The following is a 25,641-nucleotide window of genomic DNA, read 5'->3' as shown; positions in this document are numbered from 1 at the left end:
GGCACTATAGGGCCCCGGTCCATGTCTGGGGATCCTTGGTGCAATAAATTACTATTTTATCCTTATTCAAGACCTCTACTTCTGTCTTTGCTGTAATCACAGCTGAGATATTCTTTGTGGCAGAGAAAGTCATAGCAGCAACCTAGGGAATGATCTTACAGTAGGGACTATCTTTTTTTTGAAGCAATTCCTTTGCTGTTTTAAGTGTCTGTCTTTGATTAATGTATACACTCCTTTTGTAGTTAAAACTAAACTGCATATTTCCTTTAGCTGCTGTTCTTCAAACTATTCTGTCTAACTCTGTAGCATATTTATACAGACCAACTAGGGTCATCCTTAATGCTTATGGTGCTTCATGGGGTGCTTGGTATTAGAAGTTGCTACAAATACAGAAAGCTTTCATTTTATTTCCCTGGTGCTTAGCACAATTTGAAGGGACTCCTTCACTAGTAGACTTGGGGCAGAGACTGTCCCTTGGTTTTTTGTATACTGCTTAAAAGCAAGGGCCTCTGAGCTCGTTATGCTAAATACAAATAGACTCCAATGTTGAATGAGGCCTTTGGGTACTATCCTAAAATAAAAGCATGTTATATATAGCATCAAATATACTAGGCAAAAGCGCCTACATGCGAAGTGTGACAAACAGGATATACTGCCTTTTATATAAGGAGAAATGTGGCAGCTATGTTTTGCAATTGCTGTGGTTTCTGGCATGATTCCAGTGGAAGTTTTAGAAATGGTGAAGGCATCAACTACTATTTGAGGTCCACCGTGGGGGTAGGGAACAGCCTTTTTGGGGAGTACAGTGATGGCAATAACTGAAATGCTGTTAGTGGCTGGTGGATTCAAACAAGGGCTGCTCCTAGACTGTGTCTAAACCAAATGATAGCTAGTTTTAATAAGCTTAGAATAGCCACTAGTTAACAAAATTAGAGAACTGGCATTGAAATGGGGGCATACTCAACCTGAACCATACTTTCATGCAATTCTCCTCCTTTTTGGCCACTGAGTTGGAGCCAATACCTCCCTTCCAACCTCTGCCATCCAACAAGATGGTCATGGGTGGGAGATGGGCCTGGGGCAGTGGCTGCTGCCCTGAGAGGACTCCACAAAGGGAGCGGTGTAGACAGTGCTGTCACCCACTGGAATGGTTTACCTAGGGAGGCGGTGGAATCTCCTTCCTTAGAGGTTTTTGGCTTGACAAAGCCCTGGCTGGGATGATGTAGTTAGGGATTGGTCCTGCTTTGAGCAGGGGGTTGGACTAGATGACTTCCTGGGGTCCCTTCAAACCCTGATATTCTGAGTCTAGAAGTCTCAGCCCCCGTTGGCCTTCTGGTGTGTGTGGGGGGGTCCAACTCCCCCGTGTAGGGCTCAATCTGCCTGACCTGAGGGGACGCCTGGCCCGTTTCCATTTCAGGGGCGGGCCAGCCCCCCCCCCTTCGGCAGCCGACCTCTTCTGCAGGGGGTGCTGACCCCAGCCCCGGACGTGGAGCTCGGCTCCCTCCACCGGCCGCCCCCTGCTCTGTAGCGGGGGACGCGGAGCCCCGCGGGGGCGCTCTGCTGCGCAGGGAGGGACGTGGCCTCGCGGCCGCGGGTGGCTCGCTGACGGCGGCCTGGGCGGAGAGTGTGCGCCTGCGCGCCGGGCTCTCGGAGGGACGTGGCCCGGTTGCCTGGGGCCGGAGCAGCGCGGCGAGCTCGGGGGCAAGGCAGCGGGACAGGCCGGGCGAGGAACTCCGAGGCGCCGGCGGCTGCGGGCCGGGCTGCACGGGAAGCCGATGTTCGCACTCCGGCCCCCCGGCCAAGGCTTCCAAGGTGAGGGGCGGGCGAGACCCCAGCCCGGCTCAGCGGGGGTAGCCGGGGTGGGGACGTACCCAGCCGCCGGGCCTAAGCGCTCTCCGCAGGCTGCGGGGCCCCCGCAGGGAGAGCCCGGGGCCCCCGGGCCGGGGACATGCGCTCCCTTCCGGCTTCCAGCCGCGAGCCGCCCCCTCTCGCTTCTCCCTGCCTCCCCCGGGGGCCGGGCCGGATCGGATCGGCCCCTCGCCTCGGCTAGCGCTGGGCTCAGTCTGCGGAGCCGGGAGATCCGCCTTCCTGCGAGTGCCGGAGGAGCAGCCTCTGCTCGCCCTGCCGTCTCCGGAGCGTGGGCGGCGGTGGCTACTGCGGCGAGTTGGGGTTTGCCCCGTGTGGGGTGGGAGCGACTGTCTCGGTTTCAGGCTGTGAACCCGCTGCGAGGCAGCCCCCGAGTGACCCGCCGGAGCTCCCCTGGGCTGGGGGGAGGAGGTGGCGGTCTACTGGGATTGCTTTGGGTTCTCATACACAATCTGCCGGGTACTTGAGTCCTCCTTCCTGACGGCGAGAAATATCCGCCCTGCTCTGACCCTGTGTGAACGCGCTGTCCCAGCCCCACTGACGAGCGCGAGGGGTAGGATGCGCTAGGATAGCACCAGGACTTCATCACAGTGACGCCTCCTTCAGTCATGCAAGGAGGAGATTCCACTGCGGCATAATCACAACATATATTCTGCTGTTACACGTTCATCTGGTTTTAGGGGGTGTGAATTAACTGCTGGCATGGTTTCAGTTTGTTTGGATTTAGTGGTCTTTAGAGGTGGTGGACTGTGGTGATTTAAGTAGAGATGGAAGTTGCTAGCTTATAGCATCACAATAAAATAGCACCCACATGAAAATGTCAACCTTCTTTAGAGGTGACCTAAAAAGAGCTTGTGCCTTTTGTCCAAAAGAGATCTTGATGGTCTTATCTGGAGAGAGTAATTTATCTTGATAAAATGGAGTTGACATATTAAACCAAAAAGGTTTGGGAGTTTCACTCTTCCACAGCTTTACTTAGATTCTTGAAATATTTCAAGTATCAGAGGGGTAGCCGTGTTAGTCTGGATCTGTAAAAAGCAACAGAGTTCTATGGCATCTTATGCTCCAATACATCTGTTAGTCTATAAGCTTTCATGGGTGAATACCCACTTCGTCATTTACCCGTGAAAGCTTATGCTCCAATACATCTGTTAGTCTGTAAGGTGCCACAGGACTCTTTGGTGCTTTGAAATATTTCATTCATTATAAATTCTTGTCTTCAAACATGGTCTGTACTGTTCTGGTTATGTAATATGGATAAAAATTGAAAATTTAGAAGTCTCTTAATGGTGGTTGGTCAGCGTAGAGTCCTTAACATCTTTTTTTCTGTATTTCAATTTGTATTTCCATCATATTTGTTGAGTTGCATATAATTCCTGCTTTTCTTCTTTATTATGAAACAGAGGGAGCTGTTTCATAGTTAAATTTGAAACTGATTTGCCATTATCTCAATTTCCAATCCTCCAACTACCCAAGAAGAGCGATCTTATCAAAATTTATATACTTCAAGAAATCATCAGACAGTTTTTCCCCAAAAGAAGTTTGGTTAAACACTTGAGGTCTTGTTCTGAAAACTTACATGATCATTCTTCCAAAATTTCAGGTGTTCTGACTCATATCTCCAAAATGGCTCAGGGTATGTGAGTGGAGGGCTAGTGGAGAAGATAAAATCCATAATAGAAATAAATACCTTTCGTGATGCTCTCAATTATATGTGAGAAGGGGTTAATAGACCTCAGTAAAACAGGGTTATTAAACTGAGCCAATGGAATTTTGAGAGGGTGTGAGAAGGAAAGATAGAGGAAAATGTTTGGCCTGTTGAGTTTATCCAAGGAATCATTCAAAAATGAACTAGGAAATGTAAGGACTATATACTGCTTACGGACACTTTGAAAGTTGACTGTTTTTCTTTGTGACATATCTGTTGATGTGGGGGAGGGATGCAGGTGGAGAAGAGAAGATTTGGGCTACAATAAAGACAGTTTGGGATTTCATTCACTAATCTATTGGGGTGTGCTGGAGAAATGCTCTCCCAAGGAATGTGTCTCTTAAAGTGCCATATTTTATTTTCCCCCTCTCCTTTCTGCTCTCTGCGGTTACAGCCTTTGTTGTGCTTTTACAGATTGGTTTTTCACGTATACAGATCAAGACTACAACCTCAAGTATGAGTTGTTAGGGGAAATGTAGAGGGGGAGGAATCTGGGAGGCATGATGGAGCCAGTGGAGTTGGAGGGACATGAACAGGAGACTATGTAGCATGAGACTGCTGCCTGGTGTTGGAAATCTTAATGTGTTTGAGCAGGAAGCAGAAAAATTGAAAGGTTGAAATGGGGGAAGTGTAGAGAGGAGTAGGGAAGATGCAAGGGAAAAGATGCCTGTGGTCCAGAGGAATAGGGAAGAGACACAAATAGTGACTTACATTTACCACTTAACACAAAGTATCAGTTGCTTACAGTCATCATCCAGTTAACAGTGGTTGTAAATAGACTGGTAGCAAAATGAAACTGGGAGGAAACCCCCCTACAAGGGGATTTTTCCCTGAAAAGCCTCCCTCACCAGGAAGTGAGATTCTGTCCTGCTAGAGCAGAGATATAAAGTCAGGATTTAAAGAGATTCAAAACAATCTTATTTAAATCAATTTTTAACTCGGTTTTTATTACATGTTGCTTGTTCTCTACTTCCTTCTCATTTTATAGTCTTCAGTTGTAAAATGGGTGTTCTGTACTTATTTGTTTAGTTTACTAATTGATAATAGACCTTCAGATTTTATGTAGATTTTTTTTCTTAGAAGTTTCACACTTAAAATGCCTTTTTTTTTTAAAAAAAATGCTCTTGCATCCAGCACTCTGGGCACATGTACTCTTAAGAATAACAAATCTTAACTGAATAAATTATAACCCCTCCTTACTGAAATAGCCTGTAATATCTCTCTTGATTCCACTCTAATTCACCTACTTCTTGAAGGCCTGGTAAAACAGTATCTCTTATGTACAACACCCGAAATGAATAGCATGATCTCAACTTTTTCTGAAGTTAAATAGCAATGAAAAATATAATTGTTAGGCTATTGTTCAAGAACTGAGAACGTGTAGCACACTGGCTTATAGATGGCACACTAATGCATTTCTTACCTATTTATAGGTTTACTTGTTTGTAAATTGATTTAGTTGATGTTGGAAGACTAGTATGGTTTCATCATAGGCTCTTGTGGATGTTGGCTACAGCACAAAATAATGCTTATCGTGCTGCCTTCTTGGAAGAATGCTAAATGGAATAGAAGGGGTAATGGAAGTTGGGACTAAAGTGTATGGCACAATGTATAGAGATTCTTGAGTGAATCATAGAATCACAGAACTGGAAGGGACCTCAAGAGGTCATCTAGTCCAGTTCCCTGTACTCAAGGCAGGACTAAGTACTATCTAGACCATCCCTGACAGGTGTTTGTCCAACCTGCTCTTAAAAATCCCCAATGATGGAGATTCCACCACCTCTCTAGGCAATTTATTTCAGTGCTTAACGACTCTGACAGTTAAGTTTTTCCTAATGTCCAATCTAAACTGCCCTTGCTGCAATTTTAAGACGATTGCTTCTTGTCCTATCCTCAGAGGTTAAGAAGAACAATTTTTCTCCCTCCTCCTTGTAACAACCTTTTATGTACTTGAAAACTTATCACGTCCCCCTTCTCTTCTCTAGTCTAAACAAACCCAATTTTTTCAATCTTTCCTCATAGGTCATGTTTTCTAGACCTTTAATAATTTTTGTTGCTCTTCTCTGGACTTTCTCCAATTTGTTTGCATCTTTCCTGAAATGTGGTGCCCAGGACTGGACTGATACTACAGTTGAGGCCTAATAAGCACAGAGTAGAGCAGAAGAATTACTTCTCGTGTCTTGCTTACAATACTCCTGCTAATACATCCCAGAATGTTTGCTTTTTTTAAATTTTTTTATTTTTTTTGCAACTGTTACACTGTTGACTCATATTTAGCTTGTGATCCACTATGACCCCAGATCCCTTTCCACAGTACTCCTTCCTAGGCAGTCATTTCCCCTTTTGTATGTATGCAACTGATTGTTCCTTCCTAAGTGGAGTACTTTGCATTTGTCCTCATTGAATTTCATTCTGTTTGCTTCAGACCATTTCTCCAGTTTGTCCAGATCATTTTCCAATGTGAATCTTATTCTCCAAAGCACTTGCAATCCTTCCCAGCTTGATATTATCCACAGACTTTATAAGTGTACTCTCTAGGCCAGGGCTTCTCAAAGCCAGTCTGCCGCTTGTGCAGGGAAAGGCCCTGGCAGTCTGGGCCGGTTTGTTTACCTGCTGCATCCGCAGGTTTGGCCGATCGCGGCTCCCACTGGCTGCAGTTCACTGCTCCAGGCCAATGGGGGCTGCGGGAAGGGCGGCCAGCACCCCCCCCCCCCCGGCCTGCGCCACTTTCCATAGCCCCCATTGGCCTGGAGCGGTGAACCGTGGCCAGTGGGAGCCGCAGTTGGCTGAACCTGTGGACGTGGCAGGTAAACAAACTGGCCTGGACTGCCAGGGGCTTTCCCCGCACAAGTGGCGAACCAGCTTTGAGAAGCACTGTTCTATGCCATTATCTAAATCATTGATTAAGACACTGAACAGAACCGGACCCAGAACTGATCCCTGCAGGACCCCACTCATTATGCCCTTCCAGCATGACTGTGAACCACTGATAACTACTCTGTGGGAACGATTTTCCAAACAGTTATGCACCCACCTTATAGTAGCTTCATCTAGGTTGTATTTCCCTAGTTTGTTTTTGAGAAGGTCATGTGAGACTGTATCAAAAGCCTTACTAAAGTCAAGATATACCACATCTACTGCTTCCCCTTATCCATAAGGCTTGTTACCCCGTCAAAGAAAGCCATCAGGTTGGTTTGACACTATTTGTTCTTGATAAATCCATGCTGTCTGGTGTCTGTATTACATATGCATATGAAATACAGTTTCACTTCTAGAAGCTAGAACTGGAAAGGAGAAGGGACGTTTTAGGTGAAGTCCAATGTTTAGCCCAGGTAATTACTTATATAATTGTTACCTAATGTCTTTAAAATGTTTTCCTTGATGTTTCTGTGGCTGCTCTCATCATTGGTTCTGGTGTCAAGTTGATATTGTGAGGAAATTTTTTTTCTTCCTGTCTAAACCTGCTCTCATGTAAGTTACAGCCTCACTGTAAAATTTTCTGTCAATGTGTTTGAGCCATGACGTTACTTGGATGTCCAGCTTGTATAAACTGCCTAAATACTTAAGTGTTTTTTGAAGTGTTCCATCCAGGAAAACTTAACAAATACAGTACTATACTGGAACAGACAGTTTGCTCACACAGAGGTTTTTTTAGCAGTGGCCTCTATCTGATATTTCAGAGGGGATCTTATGAAGTGCCTATCTTCTTGTGCCTAGCCTCCATATAAAAGGGGGGTGTTTCTTCCTGGTCCTTGCAGATGATCATGTTATGCTCCTAATCAGGTTTGAATACCCTTAGATTATTTTGGCTTGCATAGCTGCAAATGTTGACTATTCATTCCTCTTTAAAATCTAACTACTTTGTGTGATCTCTTGTTATAGTCCTTTCCACTGGTGCAGTGGGGATACATTTGTAGTTAAGGCATCAGACTAGGAAGCAGTTCTATTCTGCATACTGTTTCTGGCTCTGCTGCAGACTGATTCCAGTGAAGTTATTTAATCTAGGTAATAGTTCCCAGTCTCTGCAAACTGGTTTTAATTTGGAAAGTAATCAAGACATCACATAAGTTGTGAACATTTCTGCTTGCCCAGTCCATGTGAGCCATCTCTGATAGCTTTCCTTATTAAAACCTGCATTTTCCCATCTAATCTTTTTGTTGCCTGTATCTTCTTTGCACAGTGAAAACTTTCAGAAAAGTGAATGGAAGTATTTTGATAATGGTTAAATACAATGGACTCAACCACAAGATCTGCTAGTGAGTCTAAAACGAAATGACCAGAGTTTAAATTCATATGAATTTTTAAGACTCCTGAGTACTCTTAATATGGCCTACTGGACAATGTCTGATGGCAGTGTGTGAATCAGGGTGATAATTTGATACTAATTTGGCAATGTCCTAATAGATGTTTAATCAGTTATTCTAAGTGTTCTAAAATAGCATAGCATAAATACCAGCTGAATGTAATTATACTTGCTGCATAATTTTTCTTCAGTGTATAGGGATAAGTCTTCTAAAAATGGATTGCTATTGTCTCAGGTTGTGGAAAGGCTCCTGTAGCTTTTATTTAGTAAGATGGCATGGCAGAATTAGTATGATCTTTGTTTGTTAGTAAAACATATTGAATTTAATGCGTGATGGTGTTCAAGATGTGTTGCTTGTTAAGACATCTACCTTCCCTGGAGGATATGTAGAGAATGATGGGGCTACGAGGGGACTTGAATAAGAGTTCTCTGAGGAATGGAAATCCAGAATTAAGCAACTTTAATTTTGAATTTAGCAAATTTGACTTTAAAAAAAATATTTCTAATGTTCTTCCTCATGTTCCTTTAGTTTTAGGAGTGTGGGAAGCCATAATCCTTTTTTAGCTCTGGAAAACAAATAAGACGTAGCATTCTTTTTTGGGGCAGTCTCCTATAGATTATGCAAATTGACTTTTGTATTGGAGAATTTGTAGGCTATGTGGACTGGATATTAGGGCTTTACTTAAGTAACTTTTGTCAACTCTGTGCCAAAAGTACCGTAAATTAGCTTTATTGTCTCCCTGAGATCTTTCTTGCTATTCTCCACTAATGACTCTTTATTTGTAGATTCCTAGAATAGATGGAATAAATTCTTCTTCCAAAATGAGTACACAAAATGCACTGGCCAAATAACTCTGAAATGTCATTCATTTTTATAAGTGTTGTTGGAATATGAGTAGGCCTCTGGTTTTTAATGAAGCCACAATCTTCATTGTTCACTTAGTCAAATGGCCAAAACATTAATTTCCTTCATTAGGTGCTCTGCTCCTATTTGAAGTTTATGGGAACTTGGTCATAGACTTCAGTGGGACCAGAGTAAGATTTTTCATACAGCAACACAGGTGTTGTACTAACCTCAAAGAAGGCATTTTCTCCTAATAATTGTACTGTAAATACTTGTGGAGATATGTCATGAATATTGTAAATGAATTAACAGGTAAAATTTAAATTCTAGTGCATTACAAAAAGACCAAAGGTATGAACCCACGTAAACCTGCACTGTGGTCAGACTACTGATGCAGCATAACCTATATTTGAAATCTGCCCTGCTCTTGATGAATAAACTGGCTTTCCACTAGATAGTAGAATTCACTCTACCTTTTGAAGTAGAAACTTACACATTTTAGCAGTAGGGTAGTAAGAGTTTTGATTTCAGCCTAGGGATTGTGATATGCAGACTAAGTATTGTAAAGATTGTTTCCCTGTAATTATGAACAGTTTATAAGTAAAACTGAGTTGTTTGGATGCTTTAACTGTTTCCATATTGCCAAATGTTGGAGTTTTTTTAAACTTACCAGCAGAATTCCTGGTTTACTAAGGCTTGTTTTGATAAGAATTTTCACCCTCAAATTACTGTTATGCTCCATCTTAATTCTGGTTTAATGAAGCTTTCTTGGAACTTCAACATGTGTGATTTGGTGGTATTTTCCCATTTGTACAGCACATAATTAAGGCTTATAAGTAAGTCTTGCTATGACTTTGGCAATGTCTTGCTGCATTCTTGATTTCCGTAGTAGCTATAGTTGTCTGTCCCAAAAATAAATTGATTAGAAGCAGCATTGTGGAAGTTAGTGGTTGAGTGAGAAGTGGGAAGAGACTATATTTTTGTAAATATCTGTTAGTGGTAAAGATTGAAAGTCCTCCCCTCTGATTTATATGATAAGTCTTTGGCAACTGATAAGACTTTAGTCATTTCCCCCAGAAATTCAAGTAAGATTTTATTGTCTTCAGTAGCACTGCAGTGTCTTGCAATCTGTTTCTTTAAACAGATTTTACAGAAATGTCATTGGTCATCACTGATAGACTTATTCTTCCCACATCCTCTACCTCCGAAAGATCCCATGCCTTCAAATATGCTCAACTTTACTCTTGTGAGTCTAAGTGTTTTTAGGATTGAGGTCTACCAGTGCAAAGAATCAAAGGGTGTAGTGTAGTTTCCATTTATGTCGTTGTGGCCTCTAAACTTCTCTTCACAATTCCGTCTACCTTTTTGTATCAGGCTGCAAAGTGGGGCCACTGCAGTGCAGGGCAGCTGTCTTTCTGGTTGTGGAGAACTTTAGCTCAAAATATTTAAGAATTTACCTAAGTCTATAAAAGGGAAGTGTTATGAGAATTTAGCTAAATTCCTTAAGTGCACCACTGAGGAACTATTACTTTGTTTTCTTAAGGTTCAGAGGAAGACTACAAAGCATACAGTATTTGTTGTATTTTTAAATGTCTTGCTATTCACCTTAAAATGAAATGTGATCTGCCCAGATCACAGTATTTGTAAAGTAGTTAAGATATCTCATAGAACTGGAAGGGACCCCGAAAGGTCATCGAGTCCAGCCCTCTGCCTTCACTAGCAGGACCAAGTACTGATTTTGCCCCAGATCCCTAAGTGACCCCCTTAAGGATTGAACTCTCAACCCTGGGTTTAGCAGGCTAATGCTCAAACCACTGAGCTATAAGCTATTCAATAATGCTGTTTAATTGCTAAAACACATACAAATGTTCCAATTCAGTGAAATGGGAAATTGATTAATTTAAAAGCAGTTCCTGGTACACCTACAATTAAGGATATCTAAGAATAAACCTGTTAAATGAATACCCTCTGTTTAACAAATGGGAAAATATGGCCAACTTGTTAAGTGCAGCCATAAGCAGTTCTCTGGCTTTTTATGTAAAGAATAATACACAATCCAGAAATGTTCGTAGAAAAAATTTACAGTTACATGAATGTAATCTGAGGTGTTGGTCTTCCTTTAGTATTCCTCTTTACTTAAACCTCCACTATGCTGTTTCCTCTCTAGATTCCGTTATTAGAAACTCAGAGCCTCAACTCAACACCCCATATTATATGTGTAATAAAACAATTGTAATTAACCGATGGTATTATATAACTTGTGCTGATATAAATTAAAACACCCATTACTCAGTATAACTTATTTGCAGATACACATGATGCATAGTGGTGGTTATATATCTTTTACATCCTGGTTAAATATATACAGAATCTTGTAGTAGTTGATGAGAACACTCAGAACAGGAATTGTTTTATGAACTAAAAAGCATGCAGATATGTCACACCACTAGCTGATATATTATGCTAGTAATTCCTCAGTTTGTTTTGTAACAGTGGCTGATGATGATATGGAATTGTAATATAGAGACAATCACATTAAATGATTACTATGAAAACCTTGTTACTGCATCTCATTAGTGAAAAGCAAATTGTATTCTGCAGACATTTTAATATCACATCCATCACTCTGGTATCAGACTTCCAAAAAGCTCAAACTTAATAACATGACCTACTAACATGGCTTTAAAAGTCCTGATCTTTAAACTGACTGAAAGGATTTCATACTGAGGAAGGCAGCAGTTTTCAGATACTTAAAGGAAATGTATATTTCCCCAAAGAAAGTTCATTAAAACTAGTTATGGTGATTTGGGTGGGTGTCCACCCATACAAATCCTTACCTTAACTGGACATTTCCTTTATTTTATCGTCCTTTAACATACCTTAATTCCCATACATCACATTCATCACTTTCACTGGCAGACTCTGCCCTTCTATAAAGTCCCATTCACCTTTGTTACAAACAATAACAATACAATACATATGGCACTTTCCTCATGCTTATACTAGATTGCAAAGCCTTAACTCTGATTTCAGCAGCATTAACATACATATCTGTTAGACGTGTATGGTGTGTTTTCCCATAGGTAAGTATGAGGTCTGAGTCTTGCAATGAAAGTGGTGGATCCGGTGTGTGGGAATTAGGGTCTATTAAAGGACACCTAAAATGGGTGTTTCCTTTTATTTTAAGGGGGACTATCTTGTTAGTGTCCAAACAGAACAACATCTACCACAAAGGGATCCTGGTCCATGATTAGGGATCTTTGATGCTATGGGAATATATTTAATACAAGGCTACCATTAATCTGTCTCAGTTCTTTATAGTGGAGGCTATGCAGAAGTATCTCATTTTTAAAGGATAGCAAAGCCTAATCTTTCTGGGAACAGTATGGCTAAGTGGATGAGACTTGATTCTGTCAAGGTAGAGACCTGGGTTTTACTCCCAGCTCTGCCAGAAAAGTGATTGTTGTGTGCCTTCTCTTACCCTAGTTACCATATCTGTTAAATTGGGGTGAGAAGGGGATGAAACTGGAAGTCTTGCTCAGTCATAAAAACTGAAGTATATAGTTAACACCACTCCAACCTCACACTCTGATCTGGCTTAAAAATAATTAGCTTCTGTTCTTATTTTTTGCCAAATTTATAAAACGTTTATAGTACAGGTGTGCAAAGACCAGAATTAGGATAAACACAAATACAAGGGGAGGGACATACAATCTAAAACAGAAACAATGGAAGGGATGATCTCTACTTTTTGGCAGACAAATAAAGTGACAAACTGACAGTTTTATTGCATGCTTTGGGATTTTGTTTAATTTTTAATTGAAGGTAGGGCGATTGGAAATGGCAGAAACAGGGTTAGTAAGAGCTAAACTTTCCTTTAAATGCTATTTATGAATGGTTGTAGAAGTGGAGTATTCCATAACTATTGGAGTAAAATTAGGATTATTGTTGCCCCCAGTTTGGCTCTTTGGACTGTATTGATGTAATCTTGGCTTTATTTTCTTTTGACTTTAAGTGGATGAGACTGATCTCCTCCCAACTACTTAATTTTGTCTTCCCCAAAAAAGCTGATTATATCTTTCCTCTTCTTCTTCTTCATTCAGGCACTTGCAGTAGATCATTCCAAGCCAAGATGTTTTTGATGTGTTTGCTTACATGAGAAATATTACTCAGCGGCATTGCAAGACTGTCTCTCTATAGTGATCATATTAGCTTTACTTTTTCTTAAGATCAACCTGGTTCTGTCTACATTTATATTTGGAGGAATTGCAATACTTTGTCAAAGGCTTTGAAAATGCTAACTAATCAGTTCCTACAACATCCCGTGAGGTACATTATTAATCTTTATAATAATGCTGTGTATATAAACTGAAGCAGCAATAATTTATGCCTTCACTGCAAGAGAGCATCCTTTATGCTCCCTTGCAATCTGTATGATACATGCATATATGTGTTTAAAAGTCTTCAAAACCCCCATTTAGCTTATCTTTTTGTATGAAAGGTGCTACCCAAACACTGATATTGAAGCAGATTTGGTTTCTTAAAGCTGATCTTTAAATAAAGGAACATAGGTTTCCCTGCCCCCTCCCCCCCCCAAAGTCCTTTGAATTGGAGGTGGGCAGACAAGTTCAGTTAAGGTAAACCAGTTTGAATCTTTTCTCAAGCTTAAGTTAGGACCTCGCTGTTCCCATGTGCCCTACTACCCCCATCTTGATACTTCTGCCTTTGGAGATCCTGCGGGGCTTGGCAGGATCTGTTCACGTTTTTTTGAATGAGTCTTGCTTATGAAAGTAGGGGATTCATAGCTCTCTGTAGGAGAGCTTCTGAACACCTTGTTGTTAGGGAGGGTAAAAACCATACATGCCTTCTCCTCCTCAAATAGCCATCTCCTGCTGCCTCATGGCATTCAGCAGATTTTCCCTCTCAATATTAGACATAAAATGAGAGGGAAGATTTGACCATCTTGTGTTGGTGAAAGATGAGCTTTTGAGCTTACACAGAGATCTTGTATCCATGGATATAAACTGGCCATCAGGAAGTTTAGACTTGAAATTAGACGAAGGTTTCTAACCATCAGAGGAGTGAAGTTCTGAAACAGCCTTCCAAGGGGAGCAGTGGGGACAAAAGACGTATCTGGCTTCAAGACTAAGCTTGAAAAGTTCATGGAGGGGATGTATGATGGGATAGCCTAATTTTGTCAATTAATTGATCTTTGACTGTTAGCAGTAAATATGCCTAATGGCCTGTGATGGGATGTTGGATGCGGTGGGATCTGAGTTACTACAGAGAATTCTTTCCTGGGTGTCTGGCTGGTGAGTCTTGCCCACATGCTCAGGGGTTAGCTGATAGCCATATCTGGGGTCGGGAACGAATTTTCCTCCAGGGCAGATTGGCAGAAGCCCTAGGGTTTTTTGCCTTCCTTTGCAGGGTGGGGCAAGGGTCACGTGCTGGAGGATTCTCTGCCCCTTGAAGTCTTTAAAGCACGATTTTAGGACTTCAGTAGCTCAGACATAGGTTAGGGGATTGATACAGGAATGGGTGGGTGAGATTGTGGCCTGCATTGTGCAGGAGGTCAGACTAGACGATCATAATGATCCCTTCTGACCTTAAAGTCTATGATTCTATGATCATCTTCAGGTCACAAATTCCCAGCATTTGACTCAAGTTAGTATACAGGCTTTGATTATTTTTTTTAGAGAATCTTTCCCTTGGAGTCTTGATAACAAGTTTCTCCAGATCAAGCTGCAGGAATTTCAGAACGAAGGAGCCTATCTCCTACTGAGTGATACAGTCCAGCAAAGCTCACTTATTTCCTGTTGATAGATAGCCTAGCCATCATTTCCCTTCCAGTGTTGAAGCTTTAGTTCTGATATTTTACTTCAAGAACACCCACACTTCCTCTAAACCACACTTCAGTTCCCTAGGAGTTGGTTGATCTCTAAGTTAGATACTCCTGAAGACATTCTGCTCCAAAAAATTAAAAATTGTGCCAAAAAATTATAAATTCTGCAAGTTTCATTGGTCAATACATAAATGCAGAGGTTCCAGCATGGAAGTGGGGTGCACAGGCCACTGGCTGCACAAATGTGAAAGATCACTCTGCAGCCTCCCTACCTCCCCACCCTTGGGACACAGACTCAGTGGTGAGGCTGCACCAGACCTGACACAGCACAAGGCTTGGGCCTGCCCCCGAAAAACCCTGGAGTTCTGCCCATCTGTACCAGGTGTGGGGCAGGCAGGATCCAAGTGTGGGGTTAGAGGATTCTGTGTGGGACAATCTGGGTGCAGGCAGCTCAGTGGGGGGTATAGGTGTGGGGGGATCTGGATGCACAGAGGCTTATTAGGGGGGTTCCAGTTGCAGGGGCAATGGGACTCTGCAGGGGCTTCCAAGTAAAGGTGCTTGGGGGCTCAGCAGAGAGAGGGGTCTCCTCAGGGGGGCCTGGGTGCTGGGGGAGTGGGGCTTGGTGGATGGAGGTCTGGGTGCAGCTAGTTGGGGGTCAGTGGTGTGGATGTCTGGATGTTGGGGCTCAGAGTGGTTTAGTGGGGTGGGGGTTTGAGTGCAGGGAGCTCAGTGCGAGGTGGTCTGGGGTGCAGGGGGTCTGCGTGCAGGGAGGCTCCAGATGTAGGGGTTGAGGTTCAGTGGGATGGGGTTCAGATATGGAGGTCTTGGATGAGTCCTGGGTGTATGGGGTGAGGCTTGGTGGGGGCATCTGGGTATGGGAGATCCAGATGTATGGGAGTTGGGTGGATGGGGGAGCAACTCCCTATACGGTGAGCTCTCTCCCTGCAGTTGAGGAGTGATGGGTTCAGGAAGCAGGGGAGGATGCTGAGCTTCCTGCAGCTGTGGGAGGCTTCTGGGGGTGGGTCTGACACAGCCCTAGCCACTCCTTGTAGGGGAAGAAGTCCCATCCTCTCCCTTCAGCCCAGCCAGAATTAGCAGCTGATCCTGGCTCAGGGTAGGAGCCACTGGCTGGGGTGTCCCCAGCCCTTTGGTGATTATCTCTCCACTGGCTGCTCCAGGTGCCTGAAACAATGTACCTGTGCAGCTAGGAAGTGGTGCTTGACTGTTCTTGCAGCTTCCCTGTCAGAAAGTCATTCTTCTGCAGGGAAGCAAAGAAATCTGTGGGAGACATGAATTCTGCACGTGCGGCGTGGTGCAGAATCCCCCCAGGAGTAGATAGAGGATAAGCTCAAACCTTAGGTGCTCAGATACATAACAAAAGGTCCAACATAATCCATCTAGGTAGGTTCTTACTTGTAGAGTGTGCAGTTCTTGTTTCCTGCATCCACTCTACATTGGACTCCCATTTTGGCTCCTTTACCATCCAGAGATATAACCTCAGACTGGCAGGTCCAAAGAAGGGCAGGTAAGAAGGAAGAGAAAAGATGAGAATAATATATTGGCTATAGCCTTTGAAATATGACTACAGGAAAATGTAGAATTAAACTGCAGGATATACCCATACCATACATGGGCCACAGGCCTATTAATGAGTTTCCCTGGAGGGGCAGCAGTAGGGTATATATGAAGGAACCATTTTTCTTCTCCGGACCATTTTTCCTTCAAAAGAGATGGGACTAGTGAGGCAGTTCCACTCACCCTCTCTAGGACTGGCAAAAAATGCCAGGCATATGCCTTTTCTTGGAGTCCGGCTGCCACAAAAGAATATTTGTTATTTCTCTTTTTAATCTCACTTCTTGTTGCTGATCATGTTACATTTACTGAATGAAAATTCACCGCACTGTGTGAGCTAGCCATTATCTGGAAGGCACTTAGCATGCTCATTTACACGCTGCCTGTTCCTTCTGCGTGATTTCGAAGTCCTGAGTAGTAAGCACAACTTTGGCAGTGTGATATGGGTTGTGACAGATACCCATTTCCATACTGGGCTAAGTCACCAAAATATCACTTGAAACCATTTTTTCATGTCTCGGGGCTGACTAGTTTGTTTCTTCCATAGGGGAAAGCAATATTTTAAGTTCACATCCATGCTATCATTGTTCTTGTTCTCATGTTTTGCTACAGATATTAAAAACTATATGTAAGGCCTTGGTTTTGTTGTTAAATGCTTTTCTTACATATTCTGTTCTTTAATGAGTTTTCAGTGAGGTGGAATGGCAAAACAGTAAGCAGTAAAAACCTTCCTTGAATGTTTCCATTTATAGCAAGTAGGCTATAACATGAGATAAATACATAAAAGCAGAGAAGAAAAGGTAAAATGGAAACATGATAAAAGTGCAGAAGATTCTCACAAGTTCATTAGCTATTTTGGTTTTATAAGCGTAAATATGGACCTAAAATTAGTGCTGACAAAGCCCTACAAGAGTCCAGTTTTAAAGTTCAGAAAATGAATTCAACTACTGTATTTGCATGTGGTGTTGATTCAAGTAATAAAGCATTAACAGAATGCAGTTTAACTCTGCTTCAGTAGGTGGAGCCTCTAGGGTCCAAATAGATAAAACTATTTTTGACTTCATTGATGTAGATAAGTACAATAATATCCTTGTGTAAATGAATCTGGAATTAAAATAAAATTTTAATTCTATGCTGCCAATTCTAAACTGCTTTGAGCATCAATGTTTTCTAATTTGTATATTTTGCTAGTAATGTTCTTTGCAAGTCCTGTTAGTAGACACTGTAAATTAATAAAAATCAATTGCTGGAATGATACCATTTATTTACACTTGTGAGCCTTAAGGTATTAAGTGTTTAATTGCTGCAGAATGCATGTGAAGATGGTAAAAAGAGTAATGTGGAAAAATCATGGGCTGCATTATGCTGTTTTCATAAACTGGTTTGCCTAGTTTTGTGTGTTCTGTAAGAGTTTTGTTGCATTTCACCTTTCATATCAGGATCTGTGTCTTATAAAAGCTGGGTAAGCATTATCCTCATTTTACAGATGGCTAAACTGAGGTACATCAAAGTTAAGTGACTTGTCCAAAGCTGCAGTCAAGAGTTGAGCATTGAACGTGGGTCTTCAGTTTTCCAGTTTAATTCTCTAACCACTAGACTGTATTCTTGAATTCAGCAATTTCTGCAACTAGTGAACTTATGCAATGAAATATGCTCATTCAGTAGATCACTGTTTATATGTAAGATTCCCTTTTAATGCTAGCCCAACTGACAACAAAATGAAGTTCATATGTTCTAGCATATTGACTTGATTTTGTGTTTTTGGGCTAGAAAGGATTCCTATGGCTGAAATCTCAAAGCTTTTAATGTAATGTTTGACTTGCAAAGCAAGTGTAAGGTTTGAGGCTGACACAAAATAACTTTGGAATTTTTAGACATGCACTTTAACCTGCTGTGAAAGCACTGAATTTACTTGATCACTTAATAGTAATGTTGTCGTTCAGAAGAAATTGTAATTTGCTTTTCTTGCAGTTTGGAGTCTAATTGAAAGGAAGATGGCAAGGCAGCTTTGCATTTTACTTTAGCAACTTTTTTCCCCCTCAGTTTAACTGTAAGTAACTTGTATATCTTTATATTTTGGTAGAATTAAAGGCAGTGAATGAACATTGAATTTTACGTTTGTGTGCAAAAGCTATTCAGAATTAGTGACTAGTACTGTCAAGCCTTTGTTTAAACAATTACTACTTATACTTCTCAAATAGAATTTAGCCCTTATTATAGATGTGGGGCTGACATCTTTGAGAATGAAGTCACATCCACAGAAGAGATGCAATACAGACATTGTCAGAATAGGCTTCTTCATAGTGTCCTGTCAGTGTGCTGTGCTGTACTGTTCCCTTGGATGATGCACCTCTGGGGGGAAGTAGGTTGGCTCAGACACTCTACCTTGCAATTTTGACCTTTCTTGAGGCTAAGGTGCTAATTTGTGTCAGTTATGACTGCAGCTTTTTTAATGTGGATGGTTCAGACTGGACTGAAAATGCTGCTTTATTCCATGTAGGCTACTTAACTGTAGTCTGATAGTAACAACTGACTTGAGTGGGGCTGGATTTGAGGGACTTCAGTGGGGAATGGCTCCATATGGAATTACTAATTCCTGAAACTGAGGGTTCCCAAACTTGTTCGTTATGTGGACCACATCTCATGGGTCATCTACCCTTTCATTCAAGATCGCTTTGCACTGCTGTGATCATTAGAGGAATCACTTGTATGGACTATTGTATTTGCAGCTGTTAATGATTCGTCATCACCATATGACTGACTGACAGGTGCTGTGTGGACCACTAATGGAAACCATTGCCTGGAACACTATAGACAATTTAAACAGATTTTTAAACTAAACTCCTTGGCTTTTAGAACTAAGTTAACCGAAATCCCAATAAACTTGAATGCACTCAAATTTTTAACAGGGAGCATTGGGTTGATCAAAGAATTCTGGTGGTGTTCCTAACTAATTCAGTTTGCTTTTCCTGATTAAGGAAAAGTGGAGCTCTTCAATGATATTTAAGGATGTTTATTGAAATAACTTGTTAGCACAATTTTCTCATTAGGTAACACAGCTTAAAATAACAAGAACAGCATAAGATGTTTTGGCTCTATGTTAATCTTAGAAATTTGTAATGATCTAACATTGTCCTAACTAGGACTACAATATTAAAGCTTGAATCACCTTTTTTCGATAGGGAAACTTTTTTGAGCGCCTAGAGCCACTCCAAAATGTGGCCAGCTTTGCTTTTGTGGATGGACTCCGTAGTGTTACTATACTGCTTTTTGAAACTAAATTTCTTTTCATGGCTATAATGGACTTTTCTGATTGGTTTGAAGTAAGTTTATAGATACTAAACTTGCATAAATGTTTAAAATTACTCTAAATATGAAGATAATTATACTGGTGTTCTAGGGTTCTCAACAATTTTTTTTGGTGGCCACCAACTCCTTGCTGGTGGCCGCACTGACAATTTTTCCTAGAACACTTAATTAACTTTAGGAAAAACAAATATGCATATATACATGTCCAAATCATTGTAATTTATTTATGTAGGGTTTTTTCAGACTCATTAATAAAATAATGTACAGTGATCTCTATTCTTTACTGGACCTAAACAGAATAGAAACACTAAGTGCTTTGCATGTTCTTGTCTTTTGTTGTTTTTCTTCTGCTTTTTTGGTTGCTTTTTTTAAAACTTGCTAGATAGTAAGTCAGCTGCTGTGAAAAGTGCTATTTGTATGTTTGTTAATATCACTTTTCATAGCAGCCTTACTCAGCCCCAGCAAGCTCTTGGACAAATTAAACCCTGGATGGAGAGGTGGGCAGGGAGGTGGCAGGGTCCAGGGATGATGGTGTGGGCAGTGAGCCTGGGACAAGAGCCTGCTACCGCATGGATGGAGCCTGAAGTCCTGTGACCGAAGCCTGCCCGCCCCGCCCCCAGGTAAGTGGAGAATTCACCAGCTCCCTGCACCTCTAGCATTTGTCTTTCCAGAGTGGAGCAGGCAGGCTGTGGCTGCAAGAAAAGCCCCTGGTGGCCACATTTGAGCAACACTGTAAGACGGGCTGTATGTGTGTTCTGCTATGTGCAAATTTAGATGCTTAACTTGTTTATGTTTATTGCATAACTGCAAATATACTTTGCAGTTGTATAAAGCCTCCAATTTGATATTCCAAAGTACATATATAATGTAATGCATGTTGGTAAAAATGGGGAAATTGAAACTCCAAGATTAAATAACTTTTCCCATGGTCACACTTCAAGTATAGAACCTATTCCAGACTTTTTTCTGTTCTTAACTACAAGTTGATCCTTCCCTTTGTTATCAAAAAGCAAGTTAAAGCATTATAGGGTCAAACTTCTGACAAATAATTTTAGAAATCTTGGGTCTTACAGGTGGGAGATAAATGTAGAAAAATAACATTAAATTTAAAGCTCTGACATGGAGCTCTACCAACTTGGAATGGTTGTAACATAAATTTATAGGCAACAGTTACCAGCTGAGACAAGCATTTGACACACTGGAGCCTTGATAGCTTGCCTACTCTTGCAGCTCAGTCACTGCAATGAGACAGTAACATCCCCACTGAATCTTTATTACCCTCATTGTCTCCTGAAATGACCTGGATTTGGAGGCCACAGCATCAGCGGGAAGGAAGAGTCTTGCATACAAAAACGCCTGGTGAACTTACTAGTCAATGTGACTGCAGTACTGGTCTGTCTCCCTGCTTTCCTCAGTATCCAAAGATGAGACTGAAGGACTTTCTTCTAATCATCTTTTGATGGAGGTGGATGCTTCTCTGGTAAAGGATATCTCCATGCTTCAAGCATAGGTGTTATGTTGGGCTTCCCTTACCAAGTCCTCAGCTCTAACCAGTCTTTATACCTAAGAAAAGGGCAAGTAAAATCTTTCCTAGTCAAGTTCCATCAGCATCTGCATGGTAGAAGTTTCATTAAATACATTTATATCCCTTATGGCTCAATTATAAGAATGTAGCCAATGCAGTGTTGCCTTCCAGAGCTGGAACTGCTAGTGCCTCTTCTGCTCAGCTTTACCAAGCTGCAACAAAGTGAGAATTTACCAGTCTTGTCAATTTTCCCAGCTGCTGCTAGAACCTTATGGGCAGTAATCATTGAAACTAACAACTAAGTCAATTTTCACTCAGCTTTTTCCCCAGGCTGCAGCAAAAGTGAGCCTAGGAATCAAAAGACCTTGGATATGGTGTTGTGTAGCAGAGCTGCTAAAAGGCTCTACATTGGGAGGTGGGGAAGATGGGGATTCCCTTGTAAGAATTTTTACCCCTCACCTTTCCCATAACTGGAGCAGAGGTTTGTTTTTCACCAGATGTTGCTCCTAATTATTGGAAAACCCAGTCTTCTGGATCACTCTTTACTTAAGAGGTTTAGTCCTGTGGCTTCTGGATGTCTAGTCCAGTATTGAAGTGGTTCAGGGAACAGAGGAAATACTGATAGGAAAATTTAGCAAACGGAAGTGTGGTGCAAATGAGATCTCTTGGGAGTTAGGGAACACAGTGTAGATGACTAATATAAGGAAGTAGGGAAGAGAAGGAAAAGAGGAAACACTGACAACCATGTGGGCAAGACCCAGTGATCCATTACAGGGAAGAGGGGGAAAGATGGGTAGAACAAACACAACATTACTTAACTTTATTTTATTAAACACCAACCATGCTAAATAGTGTGAGCAGTTAACTGCAAAGGATGTGGCTTTGAGCACACAAATGCACAGAATTACTATGCCTGTGTAGACAAGAGGGCGTGTCTACATGAAGACACTCAAGAAAATTTATCAGAATTAACTTAACTAAAGGTGTGAATTCAAAGTGGATTAGTTAAACTGCATTAAATCCCTGTGTGGATTCTGTCATTCAGAATTAAAGTAGCCTTAATTTGGTTTAGCTTAATTCACTTTGGAAGCAATCTTTGCTTTCGATCAGGCTTTTCTCAAATTGTAAAACTTCCCCACTGCACAACTCAATGTATATTGATTTGAAATGTGGTATTTAGCAAAAGAAACATGGTTTATGACATTGTACAGTTTTCCAGTCCAGCCTCTAAGGAAGGGCTGCCTATCAGCTACTGCTAAACCTGAAAATCTGAAGCCTGCCTTAAAACATGTGGCTTTTTGTCATCCAACAGATGAAATGGAAGTTGTCTGTTTAAATTACACTTGAATGAAAGATCTCAGGGAGTGGGATGGAACATTTTCCTTGTGGTTCTAATTGTTTGATATGTTTGCTATAAACTGGTATTATTGGGTAAGCTGTATTTCACATGATTTGTTCATGCCAACCTGTCAATGTAAGGAATTCTACATATGTCAAAATAGGTAGTTTTCGGCAGTGTGACTTGAAAGAAAATTTCTTCTTCAGTCTACTGTTCTCCTTGACAGTCCTTGACTTGTGTCAGCCGTCTTTGTTCTGCATTTTCAGATGTGGCCCAAGTTTTCTTCTAGTGGACAACTTGGATAAGGGTTAGGCTTGCTAGTAGTCTAGATATTCTGTGGCTGAGGAAGTGATCCACTGCAGAAAATAGTATAAACCTCTTGCATTCCTTCAGTGGTAGAGCTTCAAGGAAGTTCTTGGACTAGGCCTCTGATTTTTTTTTTTTGATCGGTTTCCTTTGCTTTTTTCTGAGAAGTCTAGCTCAGGGTTTTCCCAAGTAGTCCTTCCCTAACCCACTTGTGGGAGTAGACTTGTGTTGTATTCTAGAATCTAGATTCATTTCAAAATGACTTTCATTCCCCACTGTTAGAGATCTCAGGATCATTTTATCTTTGATTTTTAGCTGTGGTTCTTGTTGACTTTTAGCCGAACTTCCAGCCAGTCCCTCTTTGAGATGAGAGAGGGTACTGAGAGCAAGAGAAAAATTAACATCTGTGGTACTTACTCATAAATTCCTTCCGGTGCATGTCAGTCCTCAGGTAAAGTTATTGTCAGAGGCATTTTACCTGCTTTACTTGATTTCGGCACTACTATTTTTATCAAGAGATTTTGAGAGGATCTCACTACGTATGTGTCAGAGGTACGAGGTGGTTCTGGATCCAGAGGCACTACACAGAAAAGACTAACCTGTTGTATCGGGAAACAGAGACGAGACAAAGCTGCAGTGAGGCGTCCCTGGATAGTCCCAGACCGCCGCTTTTATTCTCTTTCTTACAGACCGGTTACTCAGTATTACATGATTGACATCACACAGGTTACTTATTACTATATGATTGATACACCTGTTTACTTCATTCTGATTGATTAAGGCTGGTTTCCCTCACCGGGCCATTGTCTTGTGTGACTAGGCTAGCATAGCAGAAAGTGCATAATATACTGTGCTAATAACATGGTTCAGTGCAGGGACAGCGTGGTTTGCCAACATCTGTACCTACACTGTACCTACATCTCCCTCTATTTTGTTTTGTTAACTATGACTAATACTTTCGGGGGGGCTCCGGGCTAGTCCATGGACAGCCCTTAATGAAGAGAGAAACAAGTGAAGGGATACACTGGATGCCGCAGCAAAACAGCACGAGTAACAGTACAGTGAGTCCCCCAAAGGTGACAAGTTGATGCAACCACCCAGTGTTAGGAAGCCATGAGGAGAGCCAATCCCACCATCCCGAGAAGGGGTCTGGATTGTATCTGATTTGATCTGTTAAATTTTTAATTATCTTGAGTTGATTTTCAACTGAATGATGATGATCAGAAATATTAAAGCAACACATATCATTAACCTTTTCACATCCATAATGATGCAGCATAAGTAAATAATCTATAGCCGCTCGATTTTGCAACACCCCATGACGGATGTCTTCCTGCTCATCATTAAGGAGGGCTATAGCGGTAGATGTCGCATTTAAAGCCTTAGTGGCTGCACAAGCTAAACCATTGATTCGCATACTATTTCCTGTGGCCAACCCGGGGACCCCAACAAGAGAGACAGCCAAAGCGACTGTCTCAGTTTTTGAAAGTAAATGTACACGGCTATCACAGGAAGCATCTAAAGGAAGACTGCGACTAACTCGCGAAGTATTTAACAGTTGCCTTTTAGTTGGTAATATGAGTGCAAGTCGGCTTAGGCAACAACAAGTGCCATCACTAAGATTGGCGGGCATATAATTGAAAGTATATCCTGAGCATGTCCAAAACCACCCATTTGGCAGCTGTACATGCTTGTATAGATAAGAGATATTTGTCACAGCAGAACAATTCATTGCTGGAGCAGGAAAATGCTTACAATTACTCATGGTACAATTAGTCATGCGGGCACAGGTTATGTTATGTGTGGCTGCATATGGGGTTCGAAGGGCAAGCGCATTCCTAGGTCTACGAGGTGTTTGGGGTCCCCAATTATGATAGCCAGCATAACCCAAGCCATGAATAGTGGAATTTGGCCCCAGACTAGAATAAAACCAAGTAGCATTTTCAACATCATTAGGATTATGGCATACAGGAATCAGACAGGTACCTAAAATCTCTCCCACCGTAACTTGCTGGGAGAGGCAAAAGGATGTCTGATTCAAGGTGTGAATAAATGTCTCCCACACATTGGTGGAAGGGAGAGGGGCTGCAACACCTTGCGGCAAACAGAACGGTCACCCAAATATACATAACCCAGCAAAGAGAATTAGCATTTAAGCTGGCTATTAGCGCAAGAAAGTAGTTTTCTGTAGTCTTATCCGCCTTAGTTTGCTCTAATACATGTTCAGCCTGCCGTGATAAAGCTTTGACCTGCCCCCAAGTTATGGCAGTGTTAGGTGTGCCACGCTTTCGGGCCTTGTCAATCTTGTCCACCCTATCCGTCAGGGTTAGACTGAAGTCCGGAATGGGATTCTTTAGCCCCTGATGCCAGGCCATCTCTCCACGGCTTCACAAAGCGAGCGGGAACCCATACAGGGCCGGTTTCAGTTGACACTGCTGCGTAACCCCGGCCCCAGGTGATGAGTGGCACAGGCAGGCTCCACTCTGGTCCTGGCAACTTGCGATATATTACCTTCGGCGCCGGAAGGGGCTCGGTCTGTCTATAATGGCGCTGGGCTCTAGATAAAAACTGATTATTAAACAAAGTTAAATTCAAATGATTCAGAGTAAACAAGACACGAGCCAGCCATTCTTCCTTATCTGGCAAGGATAGGGGCACTCCTCCTTTTTGTTTTTGTTTAGTAAGGGCCTCCTTTAGGGTGCGGTTAGCCCGCTCAACAATGGCCTGACCCCGGGAATTATAAGGAATGCCGAATTTGTGGAGAATGCCCCACCGGGCACAAAATGCGGCCATGGCGGAGGAACAGTAAGCAGGACCATTGTCGGTTTTTTAACTCAGTGGGCTGCCCATTACCGCAAAAACTGCGAATCAAGTGATTACAAACATGTTTGGTAGCCTCCCCTTTTTGGGCAGTTACCCAAGTGTAACCAGAAAATGTGTCGACGACAACGTGCAGGTATTTCCAAGGGGAGAAAGGGGGAAAAAGGTGACATCCATCTGCCAAAGTTGATTGGCTCCGAGACCACG

The 25,641-nt window shown here is 41.9% G+C and overlaps 1 protein-coding gene across 8 annotated transcripts in view; it reads left to right on the top strand.

The window, feature by feature from the left end:
• The window catches only part of EVI5 (ecotropic viral integration site 5), a 136,950-nt gene that overhangs the window by 362 nt on the left and 110,947 nt on the right, over positions 1–25,641 (top strand). For 4 of the 8 annotated variants that reach the window (XM_045027139.1, XM_045027141.1, XM_045027137.1 and 1 more), the window contains exon 2: positions 18,107–18,185. The exons of 1 other annotated variant lie outside the window; for it this stretch is intronic. The gene's annotated coding sequence lies outside the window, so the exon portion shown is untranslated. Of the gene's footprint in view, positions 1–1,661; positions 1,813–18,106; positions 18,186–25,641 lie in introns of those variants that run through there. 3 more of the 8 variants (XM_045027147.1, XM_045027146.1, XM_045027143.1) reach the window with 1 other exon arrangement.

The sequence above is a fragment of the Mauremys mutica genome, chromosome 8, assembly GCF_020497125.1.
Source record: "Mauremys mutica isolate MM-2020 ecotype Southern chromosome 8, ASM2049712v1, whole genome shotgun sequence".
Classification (NCBI taxonomy): Eukaryota; Metazoa; Chordata; order Testudines; family Geoemydidae; genus Mauremys; species Mauremys mutica.
Note: the sequence above shows the minus strand (reverse complement) of the source record. Positions and strands in the feature narration are given on the sequence as shown.